At 36.1% G+C, this 12,875-nt stretch overlaps 1 protein-coding gene and 1 long non-coding RNA gene across 2 annotated transcripts in view; both read left to right on the top strand.

The window, feature by feature from the left end:
* The first annotated feature begins 5,685 nt into the window (after positions 1-5,685).
* Positions 5,686-12,875, top strand: part of LOC125655361 (beta-1,3-galactosyltransferase brn-like) — a 29,547-nt gene continuing 22,357 nt past the window's right edge. The window contains exon 1 of the mRNA XM_048885639.2: positions 5,686-5,739. The gene's annotated coding sequence lies outside the window, so the exon portion shown is untranslated. The remainder of the gene's footprint in view (positions 5,740-12,875) is intronic.
* On the top strand, positions 11,159-12,128 carry LOC130050254 (uncharacterized). Its single transcript, XR_008798701.1, has 2 exons — positions 11,159-11,263; positions 11,398-12,128. It is a non-coding gene; the product is annotated as an uncharacterized LOC130050254 (long non-coding RNA).

The following is a 12,875-nucleotide window of genomic DNA, read 5'->3' as shown; positions in this document are numbered from 1 at the left end:
AAAATTTCTTTGGTTCTCTTCCGTCTTTTGAACATTTTACTTGATTAAGTTCATACATTTTTGCAATAGATAAATCTTTGGAGAGCTATCTTTGAGGTTTTTTTCTACAGTAATGTGAGCTTACAGTTGGAAAACAATGTGCGTGTTCGCGAATGTAATCTTTGCCTTCCTGAGAAAACTTCCTCTTCTATCTGTCATATTCCAATGTCGTCCCAAGGTATACTGAACAATGCGTTCTTCAATTTCAAGCGTACACGAATGGGTTTTTAACATACTTGCACTCGACTGCTACCTCGATCTGTTAAGAAGTGTTGTAAGGTTTTATTTCTCCTTGACTGTATCAGTTTTCCGACGTTTATCTGTCTTGGTTGGTTACGTTTTCCTTAATGTAACGTCACTGCTTCTTACAATCTAACTGCCAAATCTTTTTTGAAAATCAATCTTCGATCCTCTACATTAAAATGTTGAGAACATTTAAACTTACATTTGCAAGAAATCGGTTTCATTCTTTCTCTAGAAGCATTTTGACTTTTAGATGACACATAATCTTCTGCATTTCGTCTTTTTCTTCAAGAATTCCCAATCTTCTGTAACCTCTTCTGATCCATTGCATCACCACAGTGATACTCAGAACTTTCTAATGTTCTCGGGTCCTCAGTTCTTTGTACGCACTGTTTGGGGTTTTTGTCATAGTTTGTATTATATTTCAAGTTTGCCTTTTGGTGTACAGTTTCTTCGCTGGCTATTTGTAATTATTGGTGAAGAATAGATGCATACCATATTTGTTTATTGATGATCTGTAAATCATAGTAAGCAGAACTTCTCAAAAAGAAAATTATCATTTCATTAGAAAGATATACTTTTATGATTTAACTTCACACGTTAACACGATGAAATCAATCATTGGCCATGAATAAAATTAATTAGAAGGGGTCACCTTAGACTCGGGAAACAAGCTGTTGTAAACCTACAATGCTTATTCAAAATACAATCCTCATAACTTCGATTTACAGAATTTTGCAATAAAGTATATAAAAGATGGTATTCATTCATTTTAATATCAGCGGTGACATCTTTTTGATCTCTATCAATAAAATACCATGCTATTGCAAAGCCAATTATTTCTTCATACAAATTAGAAAATGTTTTTTGTATATCTGTTAAACTCAGTTTGTCCAAGTAGAAATCGAAATTTCAGTTTTTAGTGGATTTTTAAATAATGAATGTTCTGAGAACGTATTCCTTACTCAAGCCCACAATAATGAATGTTCTGAGAACGTATTCCTTACTCAAGCCCACAATAATGAATGTTCTGAGAACGTATTCCTTACTCAAGCCCAGAATCCGTGACCCAACCCATACTCATATTCCACTCAAATTCATGTATAACTTTCGAGTATGAGTATAGTTTCGAAGCACGGTTTATGGCGTTGAGTACGGAGTATTCAAAACGTTATATAACCACCAGGCGCGATTTCTACCAGTGTACAAATTCTGATTTAGTTTCACCGAATCCTTGATCCTCTGAACTGTGACATATTATACTGTCATGTGACGCTTGATTACGGAAAATGGTATTAACATAATTCGGATCTAAGTTTCTTAGCATAATAAACACCCTTTGGTTAACAATTTTGAAGCCTTTTTGAAATCATTAACTGTCATGGTTTAAATACTTCATCTTCTATACATGTTGACAAATGGTGTATATTCCATGCATTGATGCTAGTGGTTTTTATTTTTAAAATACCGGTAAAACTCCCATAAATACCCGTATCCATTATTAGAGACAAAAATATCTTTTTTTAAAACAAATATATATGTAAATCAGATTGAGCATTTGACCAGGAATATGGGAAATTAAACACGCTCATGTGAAACTATTCGTTTGTCCACAACATTCCTTTTTAGCTTTCGTTTTAAAATGAAATATCATATTTCTGCAGAATAGTTGACAGTAACTGCTTTTGACAACCGTAAGAAAATTCCATTGGGAATTGATAACTGCTAATGTTATTTTCACCTTATCCGATATCAGAATATTTATCTACATATTATCTACGACTGAAACATAAATCAAACTACTAAGAATACACAGATAAAGAATGATAATGAATGATAAGTTTTTATAAAACGAAGACGATTCTAGTCATCAAGACATACATCTTGTATGCAATATAGAATGAATAAAGAAGACTATTTGGAAGGAATATCCCCTTCTGTCTTTGTAGTGTTGACAAAAGAGGGCAAGATAGGGGACCCTGGATCTTGGCGGGGAGCTTATCGGCTGTTCTAGGCTTTATTTCTAGTCGGCGGATAGTACACAGCATGAGAAAACATAAGTTCTGGACAGTGTTTGACGAACAGATATTATCAGTAAAATACATGTAACTATTAGATATAAAAACAAACTTTACGTATATTAAGACATTACGTTTCAGGTGTCAATGTATTAAAGCGGACGTCATAGATACAGAATAAGAGTAAGGATACCCATAAAGAGACCTTTGTCTACACCCACCAAAAGCAGCGCATATGCTATGAGGTGTCAAGTTTGGAACCTAACCTCTTTGAGGAAAGTCCATTGGACTGCGTTTTCCTCCATATCATAGATGGAAGAGTGAGTAAAAGACAACACCCTAGATTTGCTTATGCTGAACGCAAAATTGTGGAGACGATTCCGTTTGGTGGTGGATGGGATATGGTATGGAGGTGTGTTTCCATAACTATAAGCTGGCTCCAATCACAGTTATGCACAAAAATACCAAAGTGACATTCTTGCTGCAAGTGTTTTGCCTCATTTTGACAATCACCGTCTTCGACCAAACCCAGTGTCCTTTGATGACAATGCCAGACCACATCGTGTTCGTGCTGTGCAGGATTTCAGGTACGACACTACCATGACCTGCTCGAAGTCCAGATTTTAACCCTAGTGAGCACATTTGGGATATCATTAGTCACCGAGTTTGTCAGAGGACACTTCCAATTCCCGTAGGAATCCGGGTTAGAATAGGTTCTCAGTTTCCCTGGCTTGTTGTAAGAGGCGACTAAATGGGACAACACCGAGGCCCCGTGTCACAACAGGTGTGGTACGATAAAGATCCCTCCCTGCTCAAAGGCCGTAAGCGGCGAGCATAGGCCTAAATTTTGCAGGCCTTCACCGATAATGGTGACGTCTCCATAGGAGTGAAATATTCTCGAGAGGGACGTTAAACAATATTCAATCAATCAACCTATTCAAATATTGGATGATGAACTGATATAGGCACTGCATCAGGAGTGGCAAGCTCTACCACAATGTCAAATTCAACGTTAAATCAGAGGTTTAGGAAGACGCCTAGAGTTTGTTATTCGTTTGACCGGAAGTTGCACTAGATACTGGAAAAAAAACCTGTTTAGTTTGAAGTTTACAACATATTAACCCTATTTCATCATCGTAAACCACGGTTTTGAGTCCACACACACTCCCCCCTGCAGGTATGCTCTGTTTTTTGCGAGAATTCCCTACACAACCGATCATTTATTACATGTAATGACCCGAGGAAGGACTAGTGTGAGGGACAGGAAACATGAACTCAACTCCGAGCATTACAACATCTTACCACTACAATCCCATATTGCAGGTTAGAAATGATATCCCGGTCGTCTTTTACCTTACCATGATGATAGATTCATGGGCACTTTAAAGTTGAAATAAATTCTTCCTTCTCAATAGCTTTGTCATATGGTATAAAAGTTGTGAATTTTTTTGTCCCCCACCGCAACGCGGAAGGGGACATAGAACTACTGGTGTCCGTGCGTCCGTCCCACTTCACTTTGTGGACGCAACTTGCATCTCAGAAACCGCTCAACGGATTTTGTTCATATTTTGTAGGATTGTTAGTCACCATGTGTAGTTGATTATCTTATGCCGCCATTTTGATTCGACAATTTTTACAGGAGTTATGGGACTTTGTTGAATTTATATGTGCTACACTATAGGAACACTTTATGGACGCAACTCCGACGAAACCGCTCATCGGATTTCATTCAAATTTTGTAGGATTGTTAGTCACCATATGTAGTTGATCATATGGCGCCGTCATTTTGATTCGATAAATTTTACAGGAGTTATGGAACTTCGTTGAATTTGTACATGCTACACTATAGAAACACTTTGTGGACGCAACTCCTCAGAAAACACTCACCGGTTTTTGTTCAAATTTTGTAGGATTGTTAGTCACCATATGTAGTTGATCATATTGTGCCGTCATTTTGATTCGACAAATTTTAGTACAGGAGTTATGGGACTTTTGTGCTTCTTTTTTTCTTCTTTTTTTTTTTTTTTGCGGCGGTGGGGGACATGGCTACGTGTAGCAATCTTGTTTATACAAGCTTCTGGCCTTCCCGCCATTTTTTAAGTGTGATGTTTTTACAGTTCTACTCGGTACATCCAGGCCCAATGAAAGACTGGTGCGAGGGACAGAAAACATGCTCCCAACACCTGGTATCATCATGTGGTGCGACTACAACCATAAACACAGGGTGGTTAATGTTAGTCCCGATTGTCCACTACCATTCCCTGATGTTCCTGTATGCATGTTATACAAAATGAACAGCAGGTCAAATTCAGGCGAGCTTGTTCGCTTTCCGTGGGACTTCAAGTCACCCTATTGTGCAGCCACAACCAACAAAACACCATCATCTTCATCATCATCAACAACAACTACAGAATCAACAACAACTACTACAGAATCAACATCTCATTTCAGAATTCAGAATCTTTGGGTTTCTGAGTTGTAGAGTTCCGGTAATCACGGGGCTCTGCGCCCCCGCCATCACTACTATGTTATATACCTGTAACTGTGCAGAATTTTAGACATTCACGTTAAGATTTTATCGATGCAGTATTTTACACTTTTTCAGTTGATGTTCGCCATCTCCCGTTTAAGAAATGTAAATCAAATTATTGTAATGAATATAAAACTTCAGATATTTTCTTCTTGTATTCAAGATTTTACTATGATTTAATTAGCCATCTACGGAGCACGTATTGTTTCTCGTAAATAGTCATTCAATCCAATTGGTCAGTGCTACCGGTGGTATTTTTGGGTACTGTATTTGATATGCAAAATAGCATTCATTTCATTGAAACCAAACAGCCAATCGATGATTAATACGGTAATCATAGTATGAACATCTCACACGTTCAGTAAAGCGAACTGTCAAGCTGTTGTCCGAATGAAAGTATCTTATGCTAATAATCATATTTCCAAACAGTTCTTTTGATATCGTGTAGTTGATAAAGGAAGATTAGGGTCATCGCATTGTCCATTCACGCTACTGTAACCGTAAACGTCCGAACATTTTAAATCTGACGTAGTATATGGTAAACAAAAAGGAACAATGCTCGCACAGGCCGGGGGATATATCTGACCTCATCCTGTTTTAGGCCAAATAAGTTAGAAGTTGATGTAAATAATTCAGATTTCTGCTTTCCACCAGTTGTAGGAATTGAGCTTTATAAGGGTATATAAGGGAAGGAAAGAAGGTGAAAATCGATCAGAGTGCATGATCGTTTCAGAGCTGAACAGAACGTTAACACATGCACACGGATGACAAATCCACGCCTCATATGAACTCATCAGCAGTTGCACGTATTGATTTTAAACCAAACACTATTCTTCGGACTTCATCACATTTCGGGGGTTATTGAGAGATTTCAGCACTTTTGAGAGGAGACTCTTTTTTGAATGGAAGGTAAGTTTGCTGAAATTTATTGGTTGAAGATACTTCTTTATTCAATGCCATTTAGATTAGGGTTACTCGCAAATCAAATCGATCTCAAGGATTGATAGTGACTACAGACAGTAAACGGAAGTACAAAAATTACTGCATGTGCGTCCCGAAAAGGAGAAAACAAATCCGAATTATATACAAAATATTCAAGTACAAAAACATTATGTACATGATTAACAAGTGTTTTGCAAACTTTCTGTGAACGTATATGTTGACAATGCGGAATCAATTATATTAATCCAATTATCCGTTCTTAATTAAATTCAATGAGTTTTGGTTAATGTCTTGTGCCAACAAAGACACATTCGTAATATTCACAGTTTAGCTGGGGAACTTTAATGCCAGTTTGTTCATGATGTTGAACCTATAAGATGACCTTAATGTTTACCGAGTTTCCTGGAGAAGATAACTGCGATATTTAGAATCCCTTGGTCCGACAGAGCTTTCAAAATACATGTACGTCGACCGGTCCAAAATCCACCATTGTCACAGTAACCGTCGTGAATTTTACCCCGCATCTTTAAATCGGTGTGCCAATATATTATGGTTAGCACTGGCGAAATCTTGATGTCGAAGCACTTTATGCACTCTCCAAATACTGTTCCTGTATGTATTATATCTTTATATCAACTGTACTGCCTGTGTGTGTATATATATATATATATATATATATATATATATATATATATATATATAATCCAAATAGAAAGAGTTGATATCACACAGTCAAAATAATTCAATAAAAAAAGCAGGAAAATCTACAGTTCCAAAATATATTTAAATCACTAGCGCTTTCTGGATTTTAACATCCATCCTCAGGTGAATACAAATTTTAAATCAAAATTTAAAATTTGTATTCACCTGAGGATGGATGTTAAAATCCAGAAAGCGCTAGTGATTTAAATATATTTTGGAACTGTAGATTTTCCTGCTTTTTTATTGAATTATATATATATATATATATATATATATATTAAAAGCACTAAATAATCACAACTAGGTACTGAAAATTTTCGCCCCAGCCCGGGGTCGAACCAGCGACGTACGGCACTCACCGCCTAGCAAGATTGTCAAACCAGTGCGTAAGTCCACTCGGCCACTGAATGACACAACGACTGTGTGGGATTGCATCAGTGTGTATAAGTAGCGCTTTAGGATCATAACAAAGCTTCCTTTTTAGGGAAGTTGTTGTGGCCGAGTGGACTTACGCACTGGTTTGACAATCTTGCTAGGCGGTGGGTGCCGTACGTCGCTGGTTCGACCCCGGGCTGGGGCGAAAATTTTCAGTACTTAGTTGTGATTATTTAGTGCTTTATATATTAATTAATTGATTTTGACATGTATCGTTTAGATCCTATGAGTAAACGTAAGGTTGGGTGTTATAATTGTTTGTTTGTGCTTTATATATATATATATATATATATATAAAGAAACTGTATAAGTGTTGGTAAGAAGTAAACTCATAAGCATCTTCACCAAGCTTAGCTGCAGAACTGTAGCTCTCTGAAAAAATATTTTGACATAACAGAGAGCTACAGAGCCACCCCTTATAAAAACCTTCGATTTACGGCGCACAAAAAGCTGCGCACGGTTGAGGCCTTATATCGTTGTATTCTTGAGTTACTGTCTCATAAATTTAATATCAAAAAATTCTTAACATATTTTCCTACTAAACTTGTGTCTAAACATACCTTCAAATATTCATTAAAGCCCCACACGACCTGAAAACTCCCAGCTTCAAATGATTTCGTTTGTTGACGTAGCCATGTTAGGTAGCCGGTCAATTCGAATCCTGGTTAATTTCCATACTTGCACAATAACGTCTAGATGTGAACTAATATCCCCACAAGTATTTTAGCTAAATATTTTAAATAATATATCATCCCAGTGCCTTTAAATAATAATTATTCAAATAGCTAAACTCACGGCAATGCGGCTTTCATTAGTCTGGTCCGGTCTCTGTCCCTGCCACACGAGTGTTAAGGACTTTAGTAGCATTTTCATGAATCAAGAGCTTATTTTACCTTTAGAAAAACTTTATTTTTTTAATTTCTATAAATTATTCGTATTGATAATAAATGAAGAGCGAATACATACCATATAACGAATTTTATGAATATATACCAACAACAACAGGGTACGAACTGACCCGGCTACCTAACATGGCTACGTCAACAAACGAAATCATTTGAAGCTGGGAGTTTTCAGGTCGTGTGGGGCTTTAATGAATATTTGAAGGTATGTTTAGACACAAGTATAGTAGGAAAATATGTTAAGAATTTTTTGATATTAAATTTATGAGACAGTAACTCAAGAATACAACGATATAAGGCCTCAACCGTGCGCAGCTTTTTGTGCGCCGTAAATCGAAGGTTTTTATAAGGGGTGGCTCTGTAGCTCTCTGTTATGTCAAAATATTTTTTCAGAGAGCTACAGTTCTGCAGCTACACCAAGCTGTGAATTTTCCCTGATTTTTTTTTTAATTCTATACGTGTGTATGAATATATTTGTTTAGCAGCGTGGGTATGTAGGCCTTCATGATAGCGTGCCTACGAAGAATGGATTATTTTTCGATATTCATTCTTGTAAAGTCTTTTTCCCCAGCTGACTGTCATTCTTCTTTCGCAATGAAAATTCTGTAATTCTTGCACACATTTTGTACTTGCGCATATGTTTCTGCCATAGAGGTCAAAGCCGTGAAGGTGTTTTCTTCCTGTGAGAATTCGTCGCCCTTGATTACCGTGGTATTTTCCACATGTGATTGAGGACAGGAAACCCCCCCCCCCCCCCCCCCCCCCCCCCAAGAATGTTAAACTCCTTTATGACATATTTCTGGTCCATCCTAATCCATAACTCTGAAAATTAAACTTAAACATTTCAATAAAAAACACCATTGGTTTCTTCCAACATTTCAACCTCTGTGTTGTCCATCTTCAAGATGGCTTTCGCTCTGATTAGTTGCACTTGATCCCGGTAAACATTCCCGTTAGGAAACACAAGCTTGTTGCCAATGATCTTTGTTTTAACGTTTTCCTCTCTGTATTTATTATTCATCTCCTTCAGTTTTGTATTATTTTCATTGACCTGCAGCGGCGTTTGGGGCTTGATGTAGAAGGACATATGGGTTATTCCAAATGGCTCTCTCTCTCTCTCTCTCTCTCTCTCTCTCTCTCTCTCTCTCTCTCTCTCTCTCTCTTCTGCCGGATAGCGCTAAGGATACGATCCTTATGGCTAGAGTTTTAGGGTTTCACTGTGATAGTTCTGGGTCTTGTACTCCCCCGGATTGTTGGTGCGTTTCTCTGTATACGTATCAAAGCTACGTCTAACTGAAAGTGTCTCTTGATGATTCCGCGAATTTTATTTGATAAATCTTCATTTTCTTCCTCTGGTAAGTTATGGAGTAAAATATTATTCCTCATCGATCTGTCTCTTAGATTCACCACTTCCTTTTCCTGATGGGTTAGTCGATCTTAACGGATTTCAGAACTTAGTTTTCCTGACTTAGACTCTCCAGTTCTGACGTGCCATCTTCGTGTTATTGGCCTGTGTTCATCAATGTCATCTTCGTCCCACAAATCCTCATTGATATTGTCAATTGATTTTTTGAAGTTCAGTAATACCGTCTAATTTTCCTGTTATTGTCTTTAAACGTTTATCTTGAATAGTAGACATACATGAATAACGATCTGCACCACCGATACTGACTCGATTCTTTCATAGACATGTTTATTATTTCGTAACTTGCGTGATGTGTGCTCATTTTGTGAAGACATGGTTTAGAAAATATAAGCTATCGGAAATGGCCTTTTTCGTATCTACAGATTTTTTCACACTATATAAGCATGTTCACACCAAACACCTCTGCAATATATGGGTAACCACAAATTCAGATTTCACACCACATAAAGACCAAATCCTCTCCCTGGTTTATAATGTTCTTAGTGCAGTAGCTATGCACTATTTTTATTACAGTGTGTGTGTAATATTAATCTATCATATATTTTAAATTACCCGCCGCTAAGAGAGCAACCATTGAAGTTTGATTTATCAAATTATGACGTCACACCGTCGGTTCCAGTTTATTTCATCAGCAGCACTGTAAACATGACAAGTCATGACACAGTTAATTTTGGAGCCGTATAGATTTGAGCCCGATCTTTTGCAAGAAGAAATTGAGAAAAGAAGACGCTCAGTCGAGTCGCAGACCAGGGAGACGGTACACGTTTCTTCATACAAATGTTTCGAACCTCAACTTGTCATTACGCAAATGATGTATCTACAGTTTACATAGTCTTTTCTTTCTAGATGACTTGGTTGGGTCAGGAATTTCGAGAGAAAAAAAATCTTTTTTTCACATCTCCCCTTCGCATTAGTGCAATTAACAGCTTGACATGAAGGCATCAACATATATACATGTACATGTATTCGTAAAATCTACCACATGCACATATTTAATGATCTTAGAGTCTCATCAAAATCGGAACAGACGGCGTGACGTCAAAATTATTTATTTTTGTGGTCTTGAATACAAAAGATTTCCACATCAGGGCAGCCTCTATAGATGGCAGGAATTTTAATTTTTAACGTTTTCAAATTAGTACTGAAGCTTATCTAGGCCGTATATCAACAGAATAGTATGACAAATTTTTATCATATAATTAAGCCTATCATTTATCATGTAAATTTTTTGGGTTGCCGTCTTGGTGCCTTTGGGCATCGAAAGAAGAATTTTTGTCCCCCACAAAATCTTTAAAAAGGAACACTTTCGCAAACATGGGATGCACCTCATTAATCATGAAAACAAGGCTTAGTGCAATAACCAAATAATATCTGTCTTTACCCTTATGAATGAGTACACGGATCTCCTACATTAGATTAAAATGAAAAGTTAGATTTTAACAAATTAAGACGTCAGAAGGCGCTTTCGTATTCCACTTCTATCTTGGGATCTTCTAAAATTCTGATTTTAAATTTCTAACTTTCGTATTCTATTCATAACTGTACCGTTTAGAAATAAAAGTATTATAATGAAATTGAGATAACAGGAAGTAGAATCAAATCAAGAAATGAAAATAAAAATATTGAAATGAAATTGGGAAAATAAGAAATAATGATAAGTTTATCAAAATAAGAAACAAGAAGTTAGAATTGAAATTAAGAAAGACAAATACAAGTATTAAAGTAGAATTGTGGCACTGATACCCCTCCATATTAAATGAGACTTTAACTTGCTGAAATTTTCATTATTTCACAATCATCTCCTGTAAAGTCAGCAATCAATTGAATTTTCTACGTAATATTACATTATATAGTACCTTGGTGATAAATTAAGACTATATTTAGCTCTGACAGATAACACCACGCACGCGGTGTAAATTTAAAGAGAATAACGTTAGTACGGACAAAATAGAACAAAGCTCGCGCCTGCCGGAGGTTATTATACCTTGTGTTCATCTAACCGCATCCTGTTTTAGGCCAAATACATGTAAATTAGAAGTTGATGTAAATAATGCATATGTCTACTTCCACCAGTTGCAGGAATTGAGCTTTATAGAGGTATATAAGGGCAGTACAGAAGGTGAAAATCGATCAGAGTGTATGATCATATGGTCGTTTCAGAACTGAACGGAAGCTTGACACGGTTGACAGATTCACGCCTCCTATGAACTCGAACAGTTGTACGTATTGATTTTAAACCAGATATTATTCTTCGGACTTCATCACATTTTGGGAGTTATGTAGAGATTTCAGCACTTTTGAGGAGACTCTCCGTTATATAGAAGGTAAGTTTGCTGAATTGTATGTTTTGAAGATCCTTCTTTATTCTATGCCATTCAGATTAGGGTTACTCGCCAATCAAATCGATCTCCTGACTGCAGACAGTACACAGGTAAATGGAAGTACAAGAATGGTTCCAAAGTCAACATATTTGTCAAACAAAATGGTTTAACAAATAGATATTCCTTTAGAGTCGATCTTATAAAGTGTATACCCTAAATCTAGGATATGATTATGGTTTAATTATACAATATTGAGAAATAACCCTAAAGAGATTTCAGGTTTCCAAAGCCAACACTAACATTTGTCATGTTTCTTTACATATCTTTGTAAGGTTAGATCTAATTAAATGTGTAAGTTATGTTTGAATCAACAACACAAGCAGTCGAGCTATAAAAAGTTATCACAAGTTCTGAAAACCTTTTTTTGTTATTGTCAGAAATGTTGTATATTGATATTTATTTGGTTAAGATTTTTACATTCCCCTGCATTTCAACCAAACCAGAGGATATTGGGGTATTTTAAAAGTATGTAACCTAAAACTATCCATACAGCAAGAACTCACAAATAAAGGAAGAAAGGGGGACATGGCAGCAAGAAATCATTGTAACACAATACTCTGTTCACGTGTCTTCATACAAAGGTCTACTTTTAGACCAAGATTAAAAGGTAGATCGCTGTCTTCATATATTTTATACAAACATCATGGGTTACAATATTCAGATTATCTTAAAATATTACAGTATCATCATATTATTTGCTACTCAAGTGCATTTTCAATTTAAAACTTAGCTGAGTCTAACAGATTTTTAAATATATTTTTGAACAATACGAAATAGTTGCATGTATTTCATTTTCAGCAAGTCAGTGAATCATCGCCCCGTAATTAACAGTATGGATTTTAACAAGTTTTGAAAACTGATCAAAGAAATCTTTCCTAGCCTCTGCGAATTTTGGAAGGGAGAAAAAATAATGGTGGCATCGTTTACTTTAATGGACTTGCGATAATATTTCCATCTATAAAGACCATTATTCAGTTCACAATGCAATTAAAACGATGTGTGGTATGAATGGTAATTAAGCACATATCTCCATATCTAAAATAAAATGGTGGCAATATTTAGCTTTTGAATGGGCATTTCACTCAATGATTACACTTGTACGAAAACCTCTTTGTAACATGTATAAAAAAAATAATAAATTCACATTCCACTATCTCGTAATTACGAGAAAAGATGAGAATATCTCGTGTTCAGTCTTGGAGCTCTTGATTTGTTTAAATATGTTTAAAAAGTTAAAATTGTACACTATTTTAAAAA

Source organism: Ostrea edulis, chromosome 1, assembly GCF_947568905.1.
Source record: "Ostrea edulis chromosome 1, xbOstEdul1.1, whole genome shotgun sequence".
Taxonomy (NCBI): Eukaryota; Metazoa; Mollusca; class Bivalvia; order Ostreida; family Ostreidae; genus Ostrea; species Ostrea edulis.
Note: the sequence above shows the minus strand (reverse complement) of the source record. Positions and strands in the feature narration are given on the sequence as shown.